General features: G+C 42.8%; 1 long non-coding RNA gene across 1 annotated transcript; it reads left to right on the top strand.

Annotated features, from left to right (window-relative positions):
- Nucleotides 1-459: 459 nt before the first annotated feature.
- Nucleotides 460-19,669, top strand: LOC311524299. Its single transcript, XR_014712520.1, has 3 exons — nt 460-737; nt 16,435-16,537; nt 19,292-19,669. It is a non-coding gene; the product is annotated as an uncharacterized lncRNA (long non-coding RNA).
- Nucleotides 19,670-22,665: the final 2,996 nt, after the last annotated feature.

The raw sequence follows: 22,665 nt of genomic DNA, 5'->3' as shown, positions 1-22,665 counted from the left end.
CAACAGATATACCGTAATGTGAGAACTTTGTTTCTACAACTGATGAAACTGTCTTCAAATGAAAAAGATTTTTTGGCTTGTATTATGTCCTCGCTGTATCAAATATATAATACCTTAAAATTGTTTTGTTTCTGTTATTGAGATAACAGGTAAATATACATGTTGAATACAAGTAGGCATAGAAGTTTGATGTGGTGTTATATAAGGTAAGAAATTGGGTACATGGTACAGTAGTGTTTTTGTTGTGCTTAGTTTCTGCACAGGATACAAGGGGAGGGAAAGCTCATAGGATAGTCCCTTGCCATGGTGCAGCCATGGAAGTGCAAGTCACAGTCTAGTCCTATGTAAATAAGAGTCGCATCCGGTATATCACATTGTACCTTGAGCTGAAGGTCATTCTTGTTTTGCCTTTGTTTTCAGCATGTTACAAATAACTCACTGGCCAATAAGTCACTGGTTTGGGGACAGTCTAGTCTGAGCTGTGATCGACTCCGTATCTTGTATTTCTCTTGTTTTGTTTAGCTACACTGTAAATGTTGGATGTTAAACTCAGGGCCATAGTGTAGTGATCCAGTTCCTGGCTGCTGGTTTAGTCTTTATTCTGAATAAATGTCATTGTTGAGTTGATTTGATGGATTCTACCAGAATACAGTGTACAAGGCTAAATTTGGTATGGGCAGTGCCAGAAAATAATTTTGATGACTTATTTGCCCACATCTTCTCCAACAGACATTATGGTGAGTTAACTTCATTTGCACTGTGATTACTGGAGGGTAGAAGAAAGAATGTGTTTATCTTCTGCCTTGGAGAAGGGCTAGTCTTTATGGTCCCTTGATATTCTGCTTTTTGAGGGAAAGGGGTTTTCTATGTGGGCCCCAGTTTCCATACTTCACCATTGATTCAGTGCTGCCTAACGAATTGTAATTTGTCCTTTTCCACTTTTTCCTGATTTTTTTTTTTTTTTTTGGCAAATCATTTTAAAATCCTGACATGAGTTGTACCAGTTTGATCTGGTGTGAAACTGGAGATTTTTATTAAACACCTTTTATTTTTGTTGGTGGTAGTGAAATGCTCAAACAATTTCAAGCCTGAAATCTGAGAGCTGATCTAGTGGTGTCAGTTATTCTGTTTCTATATGCTGTATAGTGTCATTGGAAAAGCCCAGCATGACGTCTGAGATGTTGGAAGTGTGTACTGATAAAGAGGGGGATACTGTGTTTTTTTTTCCCTCATGCTCAGTTTCTATTTTTTATTGGTTTCCTAATATTTAAGGTATGTTAGACCCATGCGTTTTTCTGGAATTGTGTTGTGATCTTTATGGTGTCTTCTGTGAGTATTGATTCTGGTGATGTACACAGAAATTGGAAGGTGTGTTTATTTTCTCATGCATATCTCATCTATGTGTGATATATTATATTCTTTCTATTACATGTTTGAATTGGGCTCCCTGATACTTTTATGAAGTTTGGAGGACTCAGTCCTTGGTTTCTTGCTGTCCTGCAAAAAAAATGGTATAATACTTCTGGTCTTTTCCCTCTCCCATGAAAACCTGTATGCCACAAGACTGAAATAAGCTCGTTAGGAGTTTCCTAGGTAGAAATCTTTCGTAGGATATTGAATACAGTCGTTTCCCCTACTCTTGCTAGCATCAGCAAAAGACCTGACTACATGTTTAAATCTTTTTAAAATAATGTGAGATGCTTTCTGAGGCTTGTCATCTTCCTTGGGCCCCAGTCCTGGTCTTTTACTTCAGTGGTCCAGAATTGGCCCCTTACACTGTGTAGTTTCAGTCCTCAGGTGTGCTGAGTTCCATGGAAAATACCTTTCCTCCCCACCCGCTTCCATCCTTGGGCAAACCACAGTGCAGTAGGATCCCCAGAACAATTTAGAGTATATTCAGGGCTACTCTAATTTACAATGTAATGTAATGAGCTTATAATGTCCCCCAGGCACTGTTTTTCTGGCTGGGGATAACTGGCGCACAATGCCCTGGGTGTGTATTTGACAAGTAAAAATAATTACTACATTTTCTGATTACTTTTGTACAGTATTCTCTTAATAGTACATGTCAAAAAGAATTCAGCCATTCAGAAATATATTCATCTAAAATATTGAGATTAATACAAATTAATCTGGTTTTAGTTAAAGACCAAACACAAAAGCTCATCTCTGTGGATCACAATGCCTTCTTTTCGGTGCTGCACTAAGAGTCTAAGGATTAGGATACCATAACATCCTGGAGGATCCGTGTTTGAGAATCAGTGTGATTTATTACTTCCTAGCCAACAAGAGCTGGAACAGTGCAGAAGAAGTGTGCTCAGCTCCTGAGAAGGAAAGGAAGGGCTCAGGATGTTCGACAATAACCACAAATGGCATAGGGAGCAGCCTTAGTAAGCTCTGGCGCCAGCTCTATTGAAAGTGTCTCAACCAGTGGGAAAGTTACAGAATTGTGAGACTACAAAAGTGGGAAAGGAACATTTTTAGGTTAATCTCTGTGCCTCCCCCAATAAAGTTGGGACTTTAAATATATTATAGGACAAGAAAGATAAAAAGGCTATTGTGTCTCCTTCAGAAATCATGTCCTAAAAGCGTTATTCCACCCCCATTGATTATATTTTGGCCTCTGAAATTTCCACCTGTAGTTGTTCTTTTTTGTCTCTCCCAAAAACTGTTGGCTGCTGTACAGAATGACACAAAGTTTCACCTCAAGCTGCTGCATTTCAGTGATGAGTGAAGTAATCCTTTTATGTACAGTCTGTAGAGCACACTGTAATTTTTCTGGCTGAAAAGAGCTATATAAAGCACCAAGTAATAGTAGTATGAACTGCAAGGTATTGCTATTCATTTCAAAGCGGAAGGAAGCATCTTTGGTTTTTATTCCTGCAATCTACAGAACCAGGTGATTCTGTCAGAATTTTAATTAGGGGCTCAAATTGAAACTAAATAGGATTTCACATAGAATAAGTGGCCCTTTGGTTTATAACATGAACTGAATGTCGGTGTTTTTTAATCCTTCTAACTTTATTAGTAAAGTGTTTTATTGAGTTATTGGAAATGTCAACAATGAACTTAACTGAAATGCAATCCAAATGCCGCAAAGTTATAGCCAGGCTATAATTTAATTTCCTGCCCTGAAACATTCAGATGGCAATACATGATTCAAATCTAAATCCTCAGAGTCAGAAGGATGCTGTAGGATTGCTGAGCAGTCCTGATCCCAGTGGGAGATGTATATTATAAAAAATAAAGAAGAACTACAACTTGCAATGTATTTAAAAGAGAGAGAAGTAAATTTACCATAAAGAGCTCTATGTATCAGTTTTCTTCCAAGGATCTCAAAATGATAAACAGACATTGTCTCATCACTCCCTTGCGAAGTAGACAATTATCCATACCTGTTTTGCAGCTGAAGAAATGGAGGCAGAGAGAAAGTAAACAATTTGTCCAAGGTCAGAATAAGTGGTGGGAATAGAAGCCCGTAGTCTTCATGCTGTCCTGCACATAAACCTCTATACAACATTCTGATATGAAGATGGAACATTGCAAACTACTAAAATAAATCTAGCATGTTGACTCAATACAGAGTGATGTGGGAGGTGGCCGACGGACACTCTTTCTGCCCTACACTGGTGGCGAAATTCCCCTGGGTAGAAGATGTTCCCCAGGTGACTCTTCGTCCTGGTTTTACACCCCTCATGCAATGAAAGAGCGAGTGTATACAGGAGGCACAGAAGCCAGAATCAGAGCCATAATGCTTAAAAGTGAAGTGATCTGTTCAACTTTGTGCACTTTTTGTGAATAAAAGTTAAACTAAGATACCAATGTGATAGATGCCCTATAAATGTCTTAGATCTATATCAAAATTATGGATAGTTTCCTGACTACTTTATTGGACTATTCATGGTTTGTGATTCATGGTGTAAGATTTGGCCACATTAGTCACATAGTATTGTTTCAGTTCCTTGATGGAAGACTGTTGTTCTCATATTCAAAAAGTTTTAAATAGTGAATAATGATTAGGGAATAATCAATAGTGACCACTCATGTTCATGCACAAAACCCTTTGGTCACATGCGGATACAGGTATCGTATGAATAAGACTTTCACCAAGCAAAAATCTATATGGATAACCAGGAATATGAATGTCCGTGAATAAAACAGCTGTTGAGAATGGAAACAAAATTTGTGAAGAGTGTTTTGAAGGAATCTGTCAGCCTTGATGCATGTACTTTGGATAAACATCTGGCATTTTGGTGGTTCTCTGAACACACACTGTATAAGTCAGGGTAATTGAATTATGATGGCGATTAGACCGAAGCTGAGCGCCTCATTGATGTTTGCTGTCAAGATGTTTTGATGTATTCTTTTTTTTAAAAAAAATTAATCATCCTGCCAAGTGAGATTTCATATCCTGGACATCTCAAGCAAAAGGTCATTAGTGGACAAGATCTGAATTCTCGCTGGGGGGGGAGGTTTCCAGGCTAGAGTGGCAGCTACTACATGCCATGAGTCATTCTGATGGGTCCTTTTCAAAGTGTGTCAGACAGTGTAACAGATGGATTAGATTCCCCTACAAAATACAATTTCGTAATTCCTTATCATAAACATGTCATACACTGCTTAATATATCTAAACTTCTGAAAATACTGGACGCAACATGAACTTTCTGTGGTACACATACAGTTAATTTTTTTTCAAAATTTAATTTCCTAATCACTGCCCAATCCCCTGATATTAACGGGATTTAGCTAATTATCTGCTAGCAGTACAGTTATCCCTCAACAATGTAAAGGTTTTACTATTTTTGTCTGACTTTGGATGTTTTCAGTTCCTAGGGGATTAAGGTCAGAGGGCACATATTTATTCAGACACTGGAATTCTTACATCATTTTTCCATTACTTGGTTCAGAAGGAGGAGCCTCAGCCTGGCTGCTTTGCTTTTCAGATAGTGAGGAACAACTTCTCTAGGGTACCAAGATTCTCTTTCTTCTAGAATCTTTTCACAGTTAGTCAAATGTTTTAAAGGTCATGAAACAAGAATGACATTCGCTATCCTAGATGACACAACATGCTAACCAAATATTTTCTTTTTAAACACGGTTGGAGGCTGGACTTAAGTGAGAGCAACTCAAAAATTGTTTTGCAGCCATTTAGTACAGTGCAATGTTGTTTGCTATTTTTAAATGTTCCCTAAGAGTACGCTGCAGATTATGAAGTTGTTGTTAAGACTACACATAGAGTTAAAATAATGATGTGGCCACCTAAGACAATTTAATTCTCTTTGGGCCAAATTCTGCATGGCTGCAATCCTAATAAAAATCAAACACAGTGCTGACCTAAGAAAAAAACTAAAAAAAAGTCCTTACCTTAAAAAGAAAAGGAGTACTTGTGGCACCTTAGAGACTAACAAATTTATTTGAGCATAAGCTTTCGTGAGCTACAGCTCACTTCATCCGATGCATTATTATTCCCATTACTACAGGGAATAAATGAAGAATAATTCAAATACAGAGGTTGCTTTATTCAGTTAGCTAAGGCAGTTAGTAAGTTTTTAAGCCCAAACACTGTAAACCAAAAACAATAGTGTTCCCAACTATTAAGACACAGAGGGGTCAAATTCAACTCTCAGTTACCTCCAAAAATACTAGAATAACAGGTTTGGCAAGTCTTTAAGCATTACCACGCTATTGCCTCTAATATCTGCTTCAGAATAATTCTGTTCAGTGCTGGTTCTTATATTGCCCTCAGCTGCAGAGTATCTGAGCGCCTTCCCAATAGTGCATTTAGTGGCATGATTAATGTCTGTCATGTGTATGGTTTTTTCCTCTCCTCTTCTCCCCAGGGGGAAAACAGTGTGTGCAGTGGAGTGTTCTGCTGACTTTTTGGGGAGGGAAGAAGTGGTTCTTGGGTACATCTTGATGTGTGCAAATATTACAACAGGCAAGGTCAAAGAAATGTGCTTTGCACTTGCAGTGGAAGGCAGTGAGGCTTGTGATGGTCCTTAGTTCTGGAGGCAGTTCATTACACAGTCTGGGTCTGGCCTCTGAGAAAGCTCTGCCTCCCATGCAGAAGAGCTTTATCCTCATTGTAGAAAGATCTTTTGCACCAGAGGAATGAAGTTGTTGACCACAGCCTTCATCCTGGAGCTTCAGGTGATCTTTTAGCTATCCTGGGCATAGGCAGGGAGAGCCTTGAAGATAAATCCAGAGATGCTGAGCTTGGCTCAGTATTCTACGGGAAGCCAGTGTAGAGAGCAGAGGACAAGTCTGATTTGCTTGTATTATCCCTGAGGAAATGTGCTGTGGTGTTTTTGTAGAAGGGCTGGTGTTTCCTAAGGGCTGATGGCTTCATCCCCAGGTATAACCCATTGCTGTAGTTCAGGCAAGAGGTGACAAATGCTTGTAAGGATGAGATGGAGTCTTTAGGAAGTGTTACGTATGGATGCTGCTTTGTGAGAGTTGAGCATGGAATCCATGAGTACTCCTAAAAGCCTGTATTGACCAATTGTAGGTGTGCGTCTTTAACCAAAGGAAGACTGCACATTGGCTGCAAATTTTTCAATGTACTTTTCTCTGGCCACCAGAATCACCTAGGTCTTGCTCTGGTTCTGCTTGAATCAACTCCTGTTCCACCAAGCACTGGGCTGTTTTGGTCTTAGCGGTATGGTCATATATGGTAAAATACATGTAAAGTTGTGCATTACGTTTTGAGTACAACGTACTTAGATAGGGATCAGAATTCAGGCTCTGCACTCAGTCCCTTAACATGGCAGGCTAGCAGCAGAATGGAGGTGGCACATGTAACCTCTTTTGAGGAAAAACTTCCTTTCATTACTTTCAAGTGAATCACCCCACTAGCCAACAGACTGCAGAGGGAGCTGTGCTCAGCTGTTAGCCAGAAGAAGGGTCACCATGGGGAAGTAACTTTGATGGTTGGAAGAAGGGAGATCCCTGGAGTCAGAGGATGTGGGGTGTGGGAAAGACATAATCATTAAATGGGGTTACAGCAACTGTAAATTAAGGGTGGGCTTTTCAAAAGTCAATGGGAGCAGCATTAGGACAATGAGCACTTTTGAAAATCCAGCTCTAATTTCTTTTCATATGAAGCTCTCATTCAGATGTCTTTATATCTCCTGACCATTTTTACCACACCCTTACATACCAAAGACACAGAAGTCAATGGCCTTCCCAGCCCAAATTAATTCTGAGCCATCTTTTTTTTTTAATTTCATCCAGTACAAACCTCATGAAATAAAATGTCTTACCAAGTAAGTGATCAGGAAAAAAAGCCACAGAAATATGGTGCACATTTAACTTTAAAGTGTCTATATAAAACTCCAGAGTGTATTGAATCTCTTTTTAATGAGTTTTTCAGATTAAGCTAAAGTCTAGGGAATTTTATTATAATGCCATATTCCATAAAAATATCCATGGGCCTGAGAGAGTAGACACCATGTTAATCTATTTTTTCAGTGTTAGGTGATTAGGTAATAGACTTTTCGCAAAACATCTTTTGAAACCATTATTCTTGGCTACATTCAATTACCATTCATCCGTGATGACACATCACACACCCCCAAGAACACTAGTCAAGAATGGGCAGAACAAACCTAAATATACTTGAATTCTAGCGATATGGATTCAAACCTGAACTGTCATGACGTGCAACAATTACTTTAAAGACATCAACGCTAAAGAACCTGTGTTCTGGGAACCCATTGGCAGAACATAGGTGGATGGAGGATACCAATCCAATGAAGAAAGAGAGAGCACTCTGGAAACTCATCACTGCCACAGGGTTGGAGACTGCAGCCAATACTAATACTAGCATCTTCTACATAGGTTCTGGTGATAGTATTTGGGACATGGTCTCTTTGTAACATGGTAATGATGTGAGACACATGTCACAAAGCTTCATTGGAACATCACACCACCAGGTCTGCCAAGCCTGAAATCACAGAAAGTGAGGTTTGCTCAGCGGACTTCAGGGGAGCTAGATGAGCGTATCCCCCAGGCAAAACAAATAAAACCAGCATGAAGCTGGAGTTAGGATTATAACCACATCTCAGTGACTTGAGTATTAAACACCCTGTGAAGACATTGGAATTAATAATTAGGAAATTGAGTTGAAGTTTCAAAAAAAAAGCTACAATATTTTGTAGTTTGATTTAAAAGAAATCAAAAACCAAGAAATTTTAAATAAAAAACCCTACAAACGCTTGAAAATGAGAAAATTCAGTTAGGAGCATACAAACAACCTTAAAACACCACCTAATGTCCCTCTGAGGGTGGAAAAAAACAAAAACTCTTAGATAGCCTTATTGATTTAATAACAAATGGCTTTATCCTGTCAGCAGCAGCAACTATTACCGTTCCTTACTTTTAATTATAGAGCACATGCACTGACTAGGTCTCCTTTATGGCCACATACTCTCCACAGAAGTACTTGACCAATTCCTGATTTGACAAATGCTATAATGGAGCCAATCCTTCCCAGTGCTTCATTAAGATTAATTGTGCTACCTTAAAATAATCAGTAAATACAGAATTAATATCTCTCTTTATTCAAACCCAGGCCCAGATCATTCATCTATAACACTTACATGAAAATATCAAAGGTTAGTTTGGTTAGTCTGTATCATGCTTTATTATCAGGGACATGTATGCATGAACCAATTTTGTTCATTTGTAGGTATAGCAACAAGAATCCTGGGAGATAGAGTAATCAGTAATAGCAGTCTGCTCAGATCTAATATTTTCCATTCATGTTTGGTTTTGATAATGTCTATATTAATAGTTCATAGATCCACAGATTATAAGGCTAGAAGGGACCATTGTGGTCATCTAGTCCAGTGGTTTTCACACTGTGGGTTGTGACCCAGTATTGGGTCGCAGAACGTAAGGCACTGGGTCGTGGCGGCTCTGGTCAGCACCGCCGTCTGGGCCATTAAAAGTCCCGTTGGCAGTGCTGCCCGGCTAAGGCAAGCTAATTCCTACCTGTTCTGACACCGCACTGCACCCCGGAAGCGGCCAGCAACAGGTCCGGCTCCTAGGCGGGGGGGAGGGAGGGCTGCAGGGCTCCACACGCGGTCCCCGCCCTGAGCATTGGTTCAGAACTCCCACTGGCTGTTTCCCGGCCAATGGGAGCTGGCGGGGGTGGTGCCTGTGGGCAAGAGCCACGCGGAGCTGCTTCCACGCCTCTGGCTAGGAGCTGCTTGCACACCTCTGTCTGCTGCTGGCTGCTTTTGAAAGCCTGCCTTAGCCCCCACCCTCTGTGCTGCTCACCAGGAGTGCCTGAGGTAAGCCCGTGCCCCAATACCATGCCCCAATCTCCTGCCCCAGCCCCTGAACCCCTCATTCCCAGCCCGACCTCATAGCCCTGAGCCCTCATCCCCAGCTCCGTTGAGTCGCGGGCATCAACAATTTTCTTCAACTGGGTCACGAGAAAAAAAGGTTGAAAACCACTGATCTAGTCTGACTTCCAAAGAAGAAGGTCAGGGCAAAGGAAGCTCAATGCCAGTACATCCTCTTCACCTGTGGCAGATTTAGCCAGCCCAGAAGGGGCACATTTTGTTGTCCTCAAAGGGACAGTGTTGTTACAGATCAGCCTGCCATTTGATTTTTTTTTTTATGTAGCTGCATTCCTGCGTCAACTGCTTGGGGCATCCCAGCAGAGACAATGGTGGCTGGGGCCATATCTGCAGGAGCACCAGTAGCTCAGGGTATGCCAGAGGTTGGGGTGTAGTTATCAGATAAGATGAGAGACTGAGGAGAAGGAGCAACCAATGGTCTCAGGAGCAGCTGGATCATTCTGCTGGTGTTTGGTATCCATGTACCATCAAGGATATGTAATTTTGACTGCTGGCAGGAACTTGATTGACACTGTCCATCCTAATCCTTGGGGATGTAAGAGATCTCCTGCACTGATGTGTTAAGTGAATGGCACAGGAATTTGAGCCATTGCGCCCCTTGCTTCTCAGCCTGTCTGACTTTGTGATGGCCTCACCGGTCTTCGTTCAAAGAGTTCAGGAAACAAATATTTTGTTTGCAAAAACAAACTGTTAATGGATGAACCAAAGTCATAGACAAATGCTTACAGAACAAATATTGCTGCTGTGCACATGAGTGTGATTCACCCAGACTTCATTTGGTCCGGCTCTTTATTACTCCTACTTACCAGGGTCTCACCTTCCCAAAAGTAAATTTCTGCAACAGCAGTGTGGAGCTCTTTCTTTTACTCTGGCTTAATCTATAGAGCCTGTAAGCCCATAGACAGCATCTAAAATAAGCCCATTCACCTCATTATGATGACCGTCCACAAGACTGTTAAGGTTATAGGAAGGAACGTGTCAGGGTGTGTCTTTAGGCACTGGGAAATGGTGGGTGGGGGAGCACATTAAGAACAGTTGAGATTCTTTAATGTGCTGTAGAAGACTTTCCCGATGGAGGCAAACTTATTGTGGCCTGTCATAGCCTCATGGAGTGATTGTGTGGTATGGGTTGCAGTCACTGGCACGGGGTAAGCAATAGGCTCATTGCCACTTCCCAGCTCCGTGGACCTTGTCAGTAACATGCTATTCTAACCTCAGCTTTGGATCTTCCTGGGAAACAGCATTATTGTTGAAAGGGTGTCTTCTAGCAGGCCACAATCCAGCAAAGCACTTAAGCATATGCTTATCTTTAAGTACAAGACAAATCCAACTGAAGCCAATGTGACTATTCACATGTTCAAGTACCTTGCTGGATCAGGGCCATCAGCTGGAATTTCTGCTAATGGGGATAAAGGTCATCCACCATGTTGTCCCAGTTTAAAGGATACTAAAGCATTTCAACACCTGAAAAGCATTGATATTTCTGTTGGTCACCAAACTTCAGTGACATCTTTCCTCTTTTTTACTTTTGTCAATAAACAGTTTTTTGCATCAAGTCTAGGATTCCAGGCTACGTCTTATTATACTATTTTCAATTACAGAGTACAGTAGAACCTCAGAGTTACAAACTGACTGGTCAACCACACACCTCATTTGGAACTGGAAGTACACAATCAGTCAGCAGCAGAGACAACCCCTCCTCCCCCCCAAAAGAAAATACACAACAGTACTGTGTTAATTGTAAAAACAAAAAAAAAGGGAAATTAAAAAAAATTGACAGGGTAAAGACATTTTTTGTGCTTGTTTCATTTAAATTAATATAGTTAAAAGCAGCATTTTTCTTCTGCATAGTAAAGTTTCAAAGTTGTATTAAGTCAATGTTCAGCTGTAAACTTTTGAAAGAACAACCATAATGTTTTGTTCAGAATTACGACATTTCGGAGTTCCGAACAGCCCCCATTCCCAAGATGTTCGTAACTCTCAGGTTCTACCGTACTGTATAAGCATTCCAGGCATGTGAATATACTGATTTTGTATTTGTAATTGGCTACTGCTACGGAAGGGTCCTTGGGTCAGAGGTACTATGTAAAAGGCCCTTTTACGCAGCTGTTGAGTAAAATGTCTCATGCGTAAGACGAGAGAAGAGATAAAACGTACAGTAACCTTGTAAAAAGCTCCCAGAATTCTTTGTGCCCATGACCCATTTTTCTCTTGAGACCTGAATTAAAAAAAATAGTGACACTCCTCAATGGAGAACTGTGAACTAGTTAATAATAACTTAATACGTCCATAGAATTGGTATCCTTTTTTACTGAGAATGACTAACTGGTCTCTCTGGATGAGGTTTTATTAACCTTCCTCAGGAAAAGGTATAGATAAATAGTTCACCTGCTGAAGCATCCCACTTTAATTAATTAATTTAATTTAATTTAATTAATTTAATTTTTTTTTTGTCCTAGCAGACATAAATTGGCAACTTACCCAGCCCAATGTGACTTTCCGTAAATGAGCTTGTATTCTGGGTCTCGACTTTGTGTGTATGTTTGTTAGACAAACAATGTCAGGATGTGCAGTAAGCATATTTCACACCATTTCACCTACCACCTATATCTTGCAATGTTGTATGTGTGGTTTGGGGTTTTTTAACTTTAGCATTTTGTGTGGAAAGAGGGACTAATAACAATTACTAGAGCCAGGTGCTTTATAAGCATCAAGAACGTGTGGAAATAAATTGGCCATGAATGAACTCGGGCAGGAAATTTAGAAGAAGGTTTCTCACCAGGGTGAGGTTTTGGAACAAATTCACACTAGGATTTGTGGGGGCAAACAACTTAATTAAGAAAAAGCAAGACAAATTTAAATGTGCAATTTATGAGTGTAATGATAGGGTTACTTGTGCTGGTATGGGGCAGGGCTCAACAGCCCTGGGGCTCACTTCCAGTTTGCTTTATGTTCCTAAAAGCTCATGCCTCGGGGTTTCAGTTGGCCTCCTGTGAAGGTCAGGAAGGGATGTTTTCCCCCCAGTGTATTCTAGTTCTTGCTCACATGCTCAGGGTCTAACTGATTCCCATATGTGGGATCAGTAAGGCGTTTTCCCATATGTCAGATTGGCCGTGACCTTGTGTGTGCGGGGCGGGGGCATTTGCCTTCCTCTGCAGCATAGAATGCAGGTCACTTGCAGGGACTATCTAGATGTATCTCAATCATTTCTCTGCCACTGTGAGGGGGCCTTGGACACTGGTGCACCTCTGCCTCTCCTATTCTCTGCCTACAGCACATAATAATTGAGTTTCCTGTGGGCTGTAATAGTGCAGTCTATATTTGGTTGTTGGGTTTAGTGTGCTGGTGGGTGGTGTTGGTGCCCTGTGATATACAGGAGGTCAAACTAGATCATCTGGTGGTCCCTTCTGGCCTTAAACCCTGACATCCCAACACAGCTCTCTGAGATCATGCTCTGAGCCCCTTTAAAGCAGAATCAGCTGACTGTGTCAGGCTTTGGGAAATATACAATGGTCCACTGAGAACCAGACTGAACAAGCCCAGCCCCCACCCCAACTCCTCAGCTAACTTCCTGTATCAGTGGTTCTCAAAGCCGGTCCGCCGCTTGTTCAGGGAAAGCCCCTGGCGGGCCGAGCCAGTTTGTTTACCTGCCGTGTCCACATTTTTGGCCAATCGGGACTCCCACTGGCTGCGGTTCGCCGCTCCAGGCCAATGGGGGCTGCAGGGAGGGTGGCCAGCACATCCCTTGGCCTGCGCTGCTTCCCGCAGCCCCCGTTGACTTGGAGCGGCGAACTGCGGGCAGTGGGAGCCGCGATCGGCCAAACCTGCGGATGTGGCAGATAAACAAACTGGCCCGCCCCATCAGGGGATTTCCCTGAACAAGCGGTGGACCAGCTTTGAGAACCACTGGTCTATATGATGCTTCAGAAATATAACTTGGGACTTTCAACTCCAAAAGCGCAGTCCTCTGCCCAAACAGCTTAAACAGCAGCTGCTCTAGCTCTTGTAGCAGAAGGAAGCCATATGCACATAAGCAGGTCTAACACATATTCCCATTCAGTGGAAGGAAGCATCATACACACAAGTCAATGTGTTACTGCAGTGGCAACGCAGCAGAAGCATACATGCAGTGATGGTGTGTGTCTTGCAAATGAATACGTGTATGTGCTCAGTAGTGTCATAAAACCCGAACAGAAAGCAAGAAGATGGAACAATTTCATACTCCTAATTCTCTCAACCTGCATTATTGCTCATTTTGCTATAAGCAGCAACATCCCATCTACTGTGTTATTCCCACTACTTTGCAGTTAAATGGCTTCTCTGGAGTTCAAATGACTTTGCAGGGTTCAGGACTCATATTATCTGTAATCTGATCTGCGCAACTGGACCCCCCAGGCCTTGGCAAGTTTCATTGATTGCCCAGACCTGCTAGTGCGGAGTTCTACCACACTGAGCAATGTGCAGTGAAGGCTCTCAGTTCTGCCTGAATGGATCAGATTGTAGGATTGGAGACAGAAATAGACAAATGATAAACAAACTATAAATCAAAACTAATCTCAGGTGCATCCCTTCTCAAATGGCGCCAAGAGGAAAAATCCTACAATCATTCTTCATCACTTGTAAAAAAGAAATCCGGTAGCTGACGCACAGACTAGAAAGGAAATGACAGAAGCTTTGAGTGATCACCATGTTTTTCACACAACTATAAGAAATATATTTCTAGATATTGGTGGCTTAATTCTACTTCCTGTGAGGAGGGATAATGGAAACTTCATATAAGACTTACTACTTTGATCCGTCTGGTGAGAGTTAACAAGCACTGCTCAGAAAACACCAAAGTGAAACTCTCATTTCTTGCTGTTGCAACAGTTGAAATTCTGTGTACCTCAACTCAAATGATGTGGTTCTTATATAAAACACTCCAGATCAGGCCGTAGTTTGCCCACCCCAGGGGCCACATCCAGCCCTCCAGACATTTTAATCCGGCCCTCTTGCTGGGGAGTGGGGTCTGGGACTTGCCCTGCTCCAGCCAGGGAGCAGGGTCGGGGGTTTGCCCCACTCTGCGTGGCTCCTGGAAACAGCGGCATGTCCCCTCTCTGGCTCCTACGCATAGGGGCAGCCGGGGGCTCCGCATGCTGCCGCTCCCCCCAAGCACCACCCCCACAGCTCCCATTGGCCAGGAACCATGGCCAATGGGAGCTGCAGGGGCAGCACCTGCAGATGGGGCAGTGCACAGAGCTGCCTGGCCATGCCTGTACGTATGAGCTGGAGGGGGGACATGCCACTGCTTCTGAGAGCTGCTTGAGGTAAGCATTGCCTGGAGCCTGCACCCCTGACCCCCTCCCACACCCCAAACCCCTGCCCCAGCTCTGATCCCCCTCCCACACTCTGAACCCCTCGGTCCCAGCCCAGAGCACCCTCAAACACCCCAAACCCCTCATCCCCAGAGCCCACACCCCAGCCAGAGCCCTCACCCCATCCCGCAACCCAACCCCCAATTTCATGAGCATTCATGGCTTGTTATACAATTTCCATACCCAGACGTGGCCCTTGGGACAAAAGGTTTACCCACCCCTGCTCCAGATCCTGTAATCTTTATTTAGGCAAACTCCCACTGAAGTAAACAGGATTTTTGCCTTAAGGACTGTGGGAACTGGTGTAGTTCCCAGTCCCTCTATAGTTCATATAACTCTTAGCTATATGTATCTTGCACTCACCTACCTACTCCTGTACCTGTACCAGCACATGTCTCTGAAGACAGGTGCCAATACACAGTCAATTCTAAGTTCTAGTAAATATGGAAAACATCCCTAGAATGATATGGATTCCAGGTGGCTGAAAGAGACTTAAATCAATAGTTTGAATTTTAATCAGAAGTATTTTTAGCAGAGATTTGAATGGACATGGAAAACTGAGCAGTCCTCGCTGCTCTTCAGGAGTGAGACACGTTGGAATGCTGTGAAGCAGCTACGCAGCCACTGCCCATGCTGTCCTGTGGATAACTAGAGGATTCACTCTCCAGCTCTGGCAAGCTGTCATCTTTGACAAACCTCATATTTACTTTTCAGACATATACATAATTGTTTTTAAATTGCAGCAGAGTAAACTGTTTGGGATGTTTTTGTAAAAATAGATTGCTTTTTCCATGAAAACACTTGAAAAACTCCTTAACTTGTATATTGACGTAAGAAAATCCCAGAGACTGGGATGCATTTACAGGGAAAGGGGAAGCAAAGTCAACTGCTTTTCCTTGGTGTCAAAGCAGATAATTTGAGAGAACTGTTAGCTCAGAACGAAGTACCAAGTTCAGATGCAGTAAACTGCAGAACTCTTTAAGATATTCCCAGAAACTTTTTATCAACTTTTCTTGATTATTTTGGTAATTCAGGAACAAATCAGGTCTAAGGAGGGTGGTTAATCTACTGCACGTATTTATGAGAGGCTCGAGGGGGTTCAAAAATTATTAAACACCTATAAGGCAGGATTCTGTTTGTGGGAAATAAGGTGATGTAATTTTTAGCCACTAAACACCAGGCCATGATCATGTTAGTTCTCATGGGCTTAAGCAGTTTTAGACCTGAGCAGATTTTGAATAGGAGACTTCTAAGGAAATCCCAGGTGCTACATGAAGTGGTGGTGGAGGCTTAACAGCTGGTGCTCATCCTTCTCAGTCAGTGCTAAACCAATGCCGCAGCATGATGATGTTGTCATGGACCTGATTCTGCTCCAATAACATATGTTTGGGGTAAGTGATAAAAGAATCAACCATCATGATTTTTGGATTAGACAAAGCCAAGGCTCTGACCACTTGTGATCATTAAAAATGCCAAGGTGTTTATTCTAATACTGGGTGTGTTACAACTGGTAAAATTGCAGCTGAGGTAATTACATTCTGTTTACATCAATTCCCCTCGTTGTTTCAACTGAATACAGTAGTATTCTGTCCTAAACTGGCACGGCATTCCTAACCTTCTCAATTCCTCTTGTCACAAAGGAAATTTCCTGCCTTACAGCTAGGATATCCTTGAACAACACTGAGACTGACTCTTGTGATTCCCTCTTAGGACATTCTCTTCTTGCAAGACACAACAGGAATTTTAAAAGGCCAGGACTGTGTTAAACAATTGCTGTGCTGTGTACCATTCCAGAGTTAGCTGCATTTCAGTGGTGAGTGAAATGATTCCTTATTAAGTTCATACAGTGTTTGAGTTATTTAAGAGGAAAGGGGTAATTCTGTAGGCATGCAAGATATGAATACTTATTAATAAAAGTAAATATTTGGTGTGTTGTACCAGTATTAAAGTTATCCACACAGATCTTCCCAGGGCTAAATCCTGCTAAGAAGCAGAACTATTAGAATAAATACAGTGCTGGCGTAGAGACAAAAAATGGAAGGCACCAATAAAAGGAAATGTTCATTGTGTAAAGAGGCTGAAAGAAGGGAATTGCAAAAGTCTGTTTTTGAACTTTTATATCTATGATCTCTAGACTGGCAAAAAATTGAAAGAGGTAAGATTCACTGCTAATATTGATTTAGTGGACAGCAAATATGAGAGCAATTAATTCAAACTGATTAGGATGGATTAATTGATTCAGTGATTCCATGTAGAGAAGTGTATGGTACTGATACTGGGGAACTAGAGTATAAGTTGAGAAGGAAGCACTCAACAGAATAGATTGAGGGAATGGCTTTAAACGTATGCACCATGTACAGAAGAGCAACAATAAATGGAAAATGTGGTTGGACAGTATAGCTGTAGACTAGTGAAATGAAAGCATTAATGAACAACATTGTTATTTATTTCTTGTACTAAGGTACCAGAGGCCCCAAGCAAACTAAAAGACCTAGTGCTGGGTGCTGTACAAACATAACTGCCACGGTCTGTAAATGAGTATCACCAGTGGAAAAAGAAACAAAACAAATAAATGTCCAGACCATTCCGACAGTAAGTTCCTTTTAGGGCCTACAGACAAAACCGAAGGTCCAGGGCACCACCTTACTTCAGGGGTGCATACATAACCATTTTATGTGGGGTCTCTCTATCAGTGTAGCCCCTTCAGTTTGTCCCCTCCCGATCTGGCTTGCTTTGTAAGGTACAAGCTAACTTTAGGGTGCACTGAACTTCTTTGTAAGGCTGTAGGGTCCATGAGGTGTGGACGAGGAATCCCTCTTCTGGAGCGCCTCTAACCACTTCCTCCTGCAACTTCCTCCTTTTCAAGCTGTCCTCCCTATCATGTGTGACTGGCATGAACCGAGTTACCTTAGTACACAAAGCCTCCCTAGCCCCTTCCCTATCAGTGAGGGGCTTAAGTCTCCGTCACATGGTCTCTACCTCAAACAGCTTACAGTTTAGGCCTACTCTTGCACTGAGATCTGAGAAGGCAAACCCCTGTGCTCATGTAGAGCGCTGCTGACGTTCAAACTGCTGATGCTTTGCTGGGAAAAATTCTTAAAATTCATATTTCTTGTTCCTGAAATGTCTTGGAAGAAGAAGACAGACGGACTTGCCTGCAATGGCTTTCTCATACTAGGGAATAGTAACAATGGGTTTCAAGTTCATTTCCTTTGTTTACTACACCCCTCTAAAGTGTGAACAGAATAGATTTACCATCCATTCTGCATTGTTGGGTGTTCTCTTACCATGGTCCCTTAAATAGTTCTGTCCCTATGATGAATGTACAGGAATATTGTTGCCATATCTTTGAGCTTTATTATGCTTACATTTATTTACATTTACATTTATTATGCAATATATTTTCAAATAGGAGTTCTTTTTAACAAAGGTGTAGAAGTTAGGTTGCTAGGGTCTAGCTAGGAAAGATGATGCCTTGATGTAGTGCAGGGATCTGGCAGTGAGAATGGTGGCTCCTCCTGCTTCCTCCTGGGAAGAGGAGAGAATGAGGTGCTGCTTTCAGGATTAAAGAAATTATGTTAAATTATACTTTTCCATTTCCTTTTTTGACACAAATTCATTGAGGTTCAAGGCTCAGCACAGCAGCTTGCCTCTCCCTGTTGTAACGTGCGTAGAGTATTACAGTGGCCAGAGATCAGTATATGATTACATGGCATGCAAAATTATCTAGGGATATCAAGATGAGTTCAAGATACTTGCTTTTTATTCTTTCATGATATTTTCCTTATGTAATCTTTTAAAATGATCTTTTTAACAACAAAAAGGTGTTGAAGTGTATGATAGCTATTACAACCGTCCACCTTTGGGTCTCTAGTTATTGGTTAATTACATATTTTGTAATTGTCTGTTTATCAATTGTTAACATATGTATGACTTACCGGCCCTAATGAAGGGATCTGGTAAGGTCATGCAAAGTATACTTAGGCACATTAAACTAGAACTGTCCAAGCACAATAGACATCACTGGTCCAATATCCAAATCTGAAGTTTGCATGATCTAAGACTAACCTGGCTGCTGAGACCATAGCTGAACTGACATGGCTTGATTCCAGTCATGAATTGCCAGACTAAAAGTTGTCCTGCACTGACCACATTCACGTCGCAGGACATAGTAGAAAGGAAATCCAGAAAGAATCCAGGGCTGTCCTAGTGAAGAGGGATGGGAAAATCCTTTGCCTCTGTTTCTGAAATGACCAAGATGAAGATATTTCCTCACAGCCTGAAGCCTTTTATGTTTAGAGTGACACTGGATATGACTAGTTGTTTATGTTTCATAACATATATTTTTGATTGCTAGCTGGATTTTTTTGTCTTTATGGAATATTGCTGTCTTTACTGCTGATTGGAGCCATAATGAAGAGATACGCTCTAATGTAAGCCATCATGTCCTGAGGTAAAATTGGTTAGCACCAGTGGTGAGCTGGAGCCGGTTCGCAACAGTTCACAAGAACCGATTGTTAAATTTTGAAGCAGTTTTAGAACCGGTTGTTATCCCGCTTCCCTGCAGGGGGTGCTGAAGCTTTGATGGGCTCCGGCCAAGAAGTGATGTAATTCCTCCTCCGGGCGCCGGGGATGCTGCGCTGCAGGAGCCATGTGAGCTGCCACCTGGCCCTGGACACGACCCCTGTTGCTGCTGCTGCTGCTTCCCCGACCCCTGGCCCTGGGGCTCCTGCTGCTGCCTGGTGGGTCCCCAACTGCTCTGCTGGGCCTGGGCTGCGTCCTGCTGCTCGGGTGCTCCAAGCCGCTCTCCCTGTGAGCACCCACCACCCTGCCCGCAGCCAGCCCCTGTCTCCAGCCACCCTCTGCACCCCCCTGCACCCCCCTGCCCTGCCTGCAGCCAGCCCCTGCCGCACCCCCTGCCCTGCCCGCAGCCAACCCCTGCCGCACCCCCTGCCGCACCCCCTGCCCTGTCTCCAGCCAACCCCTGCCGCACCCCCTGCCCTGCCCGTCGCCAGCCCCTGCCACACCCCCTGCCCTGTCTCCAGCTAGCCCCTGCCGCACGCACCCCCCTGCCCGAAGCTAGCCAGCCCCACACCCCCTGTTTCCAGCCGACCCCTGCTGCACTCCCCTGCAGCCCTGCCCAAAGCCAGCCAGCCCCACACCCCCTGGCACCTCCCTGCCCTGTCTGCAGCCAGCCCCTACCTCCAGTCAGCCCCTGCTTTGCCTCCAGCCAGCTCAACACCCCCTTGCCTCCAGCCAACCCTGCACCCTCTTGTCTCCAGCCAGCCGTGCACCCCCTGCCTCCAGCTAGCCCTGCCCCACGCCCCTGTTTGCAGCTGGCCCCACATCCACTGGTGCCCTGCAGTTTCCAGGGCAGTAACCCTGCACACCTGCTTCAATGAGGGGGCAGGGAGCAGCTGGGACCCACACATGAGCACACCCTAGAGTGACCAGACAGCAAGTGTGAAAAATCAGGATGGGGGTGGGGAGTAATAGGAGCCTATATAAGAAAAAGACCCCAAAATCGGGACTGTCTCTATAATTTCGGGACATCTGGTCACCCTAGCACACCCCCAGGGAGTGGCGGGGACCCACACATGTGAAACAGAGCTCATTTCTAGTTCAGGCCCATCTTTTTAAAAAAGAACTTTAGGTAGGGTTAACATACATCCGTATTTTCCCGGACATGTCATACTTTTTGGTTTAAAATTTAAAAATTCCTCGCAGGAAAATACGGACGTATGGTAACCGTACTGGTACAAAAAATACATACCGTGGCACATCCCTTAAATCAGAACTTTTTATAGGGAACTGGTTGTTAAGATTTTGGCAGCTCATCACTGGTTAGCATAGTATCTGTTTTCTAGCTCCATTGTACTTGTAGCATTTAAATTGGCAGTGTCCTCCATTGGCTTGTCAAGTCTGCTCTCTCTGACATCCAGAGCAGGAAACAAATGTTTTTAAAACTGTAAATCCCAGCTGTGTTACTGCAACAGGATTGTGCTTAAAATAGCTACATTTGGTAAGGTTCTCTGTACAGCTTAGTCTTGTTGAAGAGGCTGATTAAAAAGAAAAAAAACCCTCAGCAAATTCAGTATAAATAGACTGCAAAAGAATAAAATGCCTTCAAAATCCTGCCTGTTTTCTTCAATAAATATGTAGGTATTTCTAGAATATATTTTGCTTCTCCAGTTTTCATTCTAAATGAGTGCCAAGAGTGTGCAGAGTCTGATGGATACACTGTTTTGTGTGTGTTTAGTTTTAGTACAAATCAAAATAATGTTAATTATTTTTTAAAGGAGCGATACTCTAATGGCAATTAACTATATTAGAGCATGCATTGTTATGCTATTTGCATATTTCCCATGTAGCTGAAAGCATGAGGGCCTAAGCAATAGCAATATGTGTTAGTAGCCTAGTAATGGCTACTAATTGTTGTGGCTTATTGCTTTATTTATATACATAGCATTCATGACAGTATATAGATAATGATTAAACTAAGTTGTGTCCCAGTTTTTCATAAATGAGGAAACCTTTCTCATCTGCTCTTGTGGTGTCTCCTGTCCCCTGTACAAAAATATGGGGTCAGCAAGATTACAGGAATTCTGGCAACAATCATAAGCAAACAGTACAGCATATTTGGACGTTTGTTTGCTGAATGTTATGGACAAATGGTTTTTGGTTTTTAAATGGACATCACTGGCTTTTAAGTGCCTGAGGCTGAAGATTATGCTTTCAGGAATAAGCATTATGCCCTTAAGACATCACTTACCCTCTCTATGCCTCAATTTGTCCATCTAGAAAACGTGTAATACTTGTGTACCTAAGAGCGAGTCAGGATGGAGAGTTACTGCATGGTAAACCAGGGTGTGAGTTTACAATGCCCAAGCTTGCTGTGCAACTACTGCTACAGTGCAGTGAAAGTCCTAGAGCACGAGCTCAGCGTATTATGCTGTCAAGTAGTAATGCTAAGCCATGCTCCAGGATGTTTACTGTGTTGTACCAGGTCCACCCATTATGTTACTATATAGCAAGCTGGCATACTGTAGATTCACACCTGGGCTTGCCGCAGAGTAAGTTGCCATCTGGACAAGCCCTAACAGGATTAGTGAAGATTTGTTTAGACTGGCAAAGCACTTTGCGTTTAATCAGCCTTTAATTTGTATTAAATATTTTGAAATCCTCTGATGATCTATTTATAAATAGAGCATGACAGACCTACAGGATGTGGTATATATGCATTGTCACAGAGTGGCTGGTTCTTTAAGGGGAGATGTGTCTTAGCCCCACCTCTGATACTTACCTTCCCAGGCAGGGAAAACCAAGAAAGAAAGGCATGTGTTGGGAGGGTCATGTGATCCAGTCACACCTCTGGAGTAGATAAGGGAGAGACTTTGAGGTGAAGCAGGTTTCAGAGTAACAGCCGTGTTAGTCTTTATTCGCAAAAAGAAAAGGAGGACTTGTGGCACCTTAGAGACTAACCAATTTATTTGAGCATGAGCTTTCGTGAGCTACAGCTCACCTCATCGGATGAAGCAGGGGCTTGAACCAGAGAGAGCTAGAGAAGGCTGAAGCCAGATGTGACATTTTGGAGTTCAATGCAAAATGGTAAGGGGCTGAGTCACCACCTGCCCTGTACTTCTGGGAACCTTTAATGCAATGCTGCTGTGGCTCACAGCCCTGATACCAACAGCTAGCATACAAGCATGCAGGACACACTCTGGTTTCTACCACCTAGTTACTTTTTGCAGGGTGACCCCAACACCCTCTCTGTCCCAAATTTCCCCAAAATTGTTTGTCAGTGTGACAATCTGCTGAGGTTCCCAGAATTGTGAGTTACTGTGTTACTCTCTCAGCCTCAGCAAATGAGAGTTTTGCTACTGCTAAGCTGTGTGAGAACTCCCTGACATACCAGCTTGTCTGCCTTGCTAGCAAAGTCTT

This window comes from Lepidochelys olivacea (assembly GCF_965140295.1).
Source record: "Lepidochelys olivacea isolate rLepOli2 genome assembly, chromosome: 7".
In the NCBI taxonomy this organism is placed as follows: Eukaryota; Metazoa; Chordata; order Testudines; family Cheloniidae; genus Lepidochelys; species Lepidochelys olivacea.
Note: the sequence above shows the minus strand (reverse complement) of the source record. Positions and strands in the feature narration are given on the sequence as shown.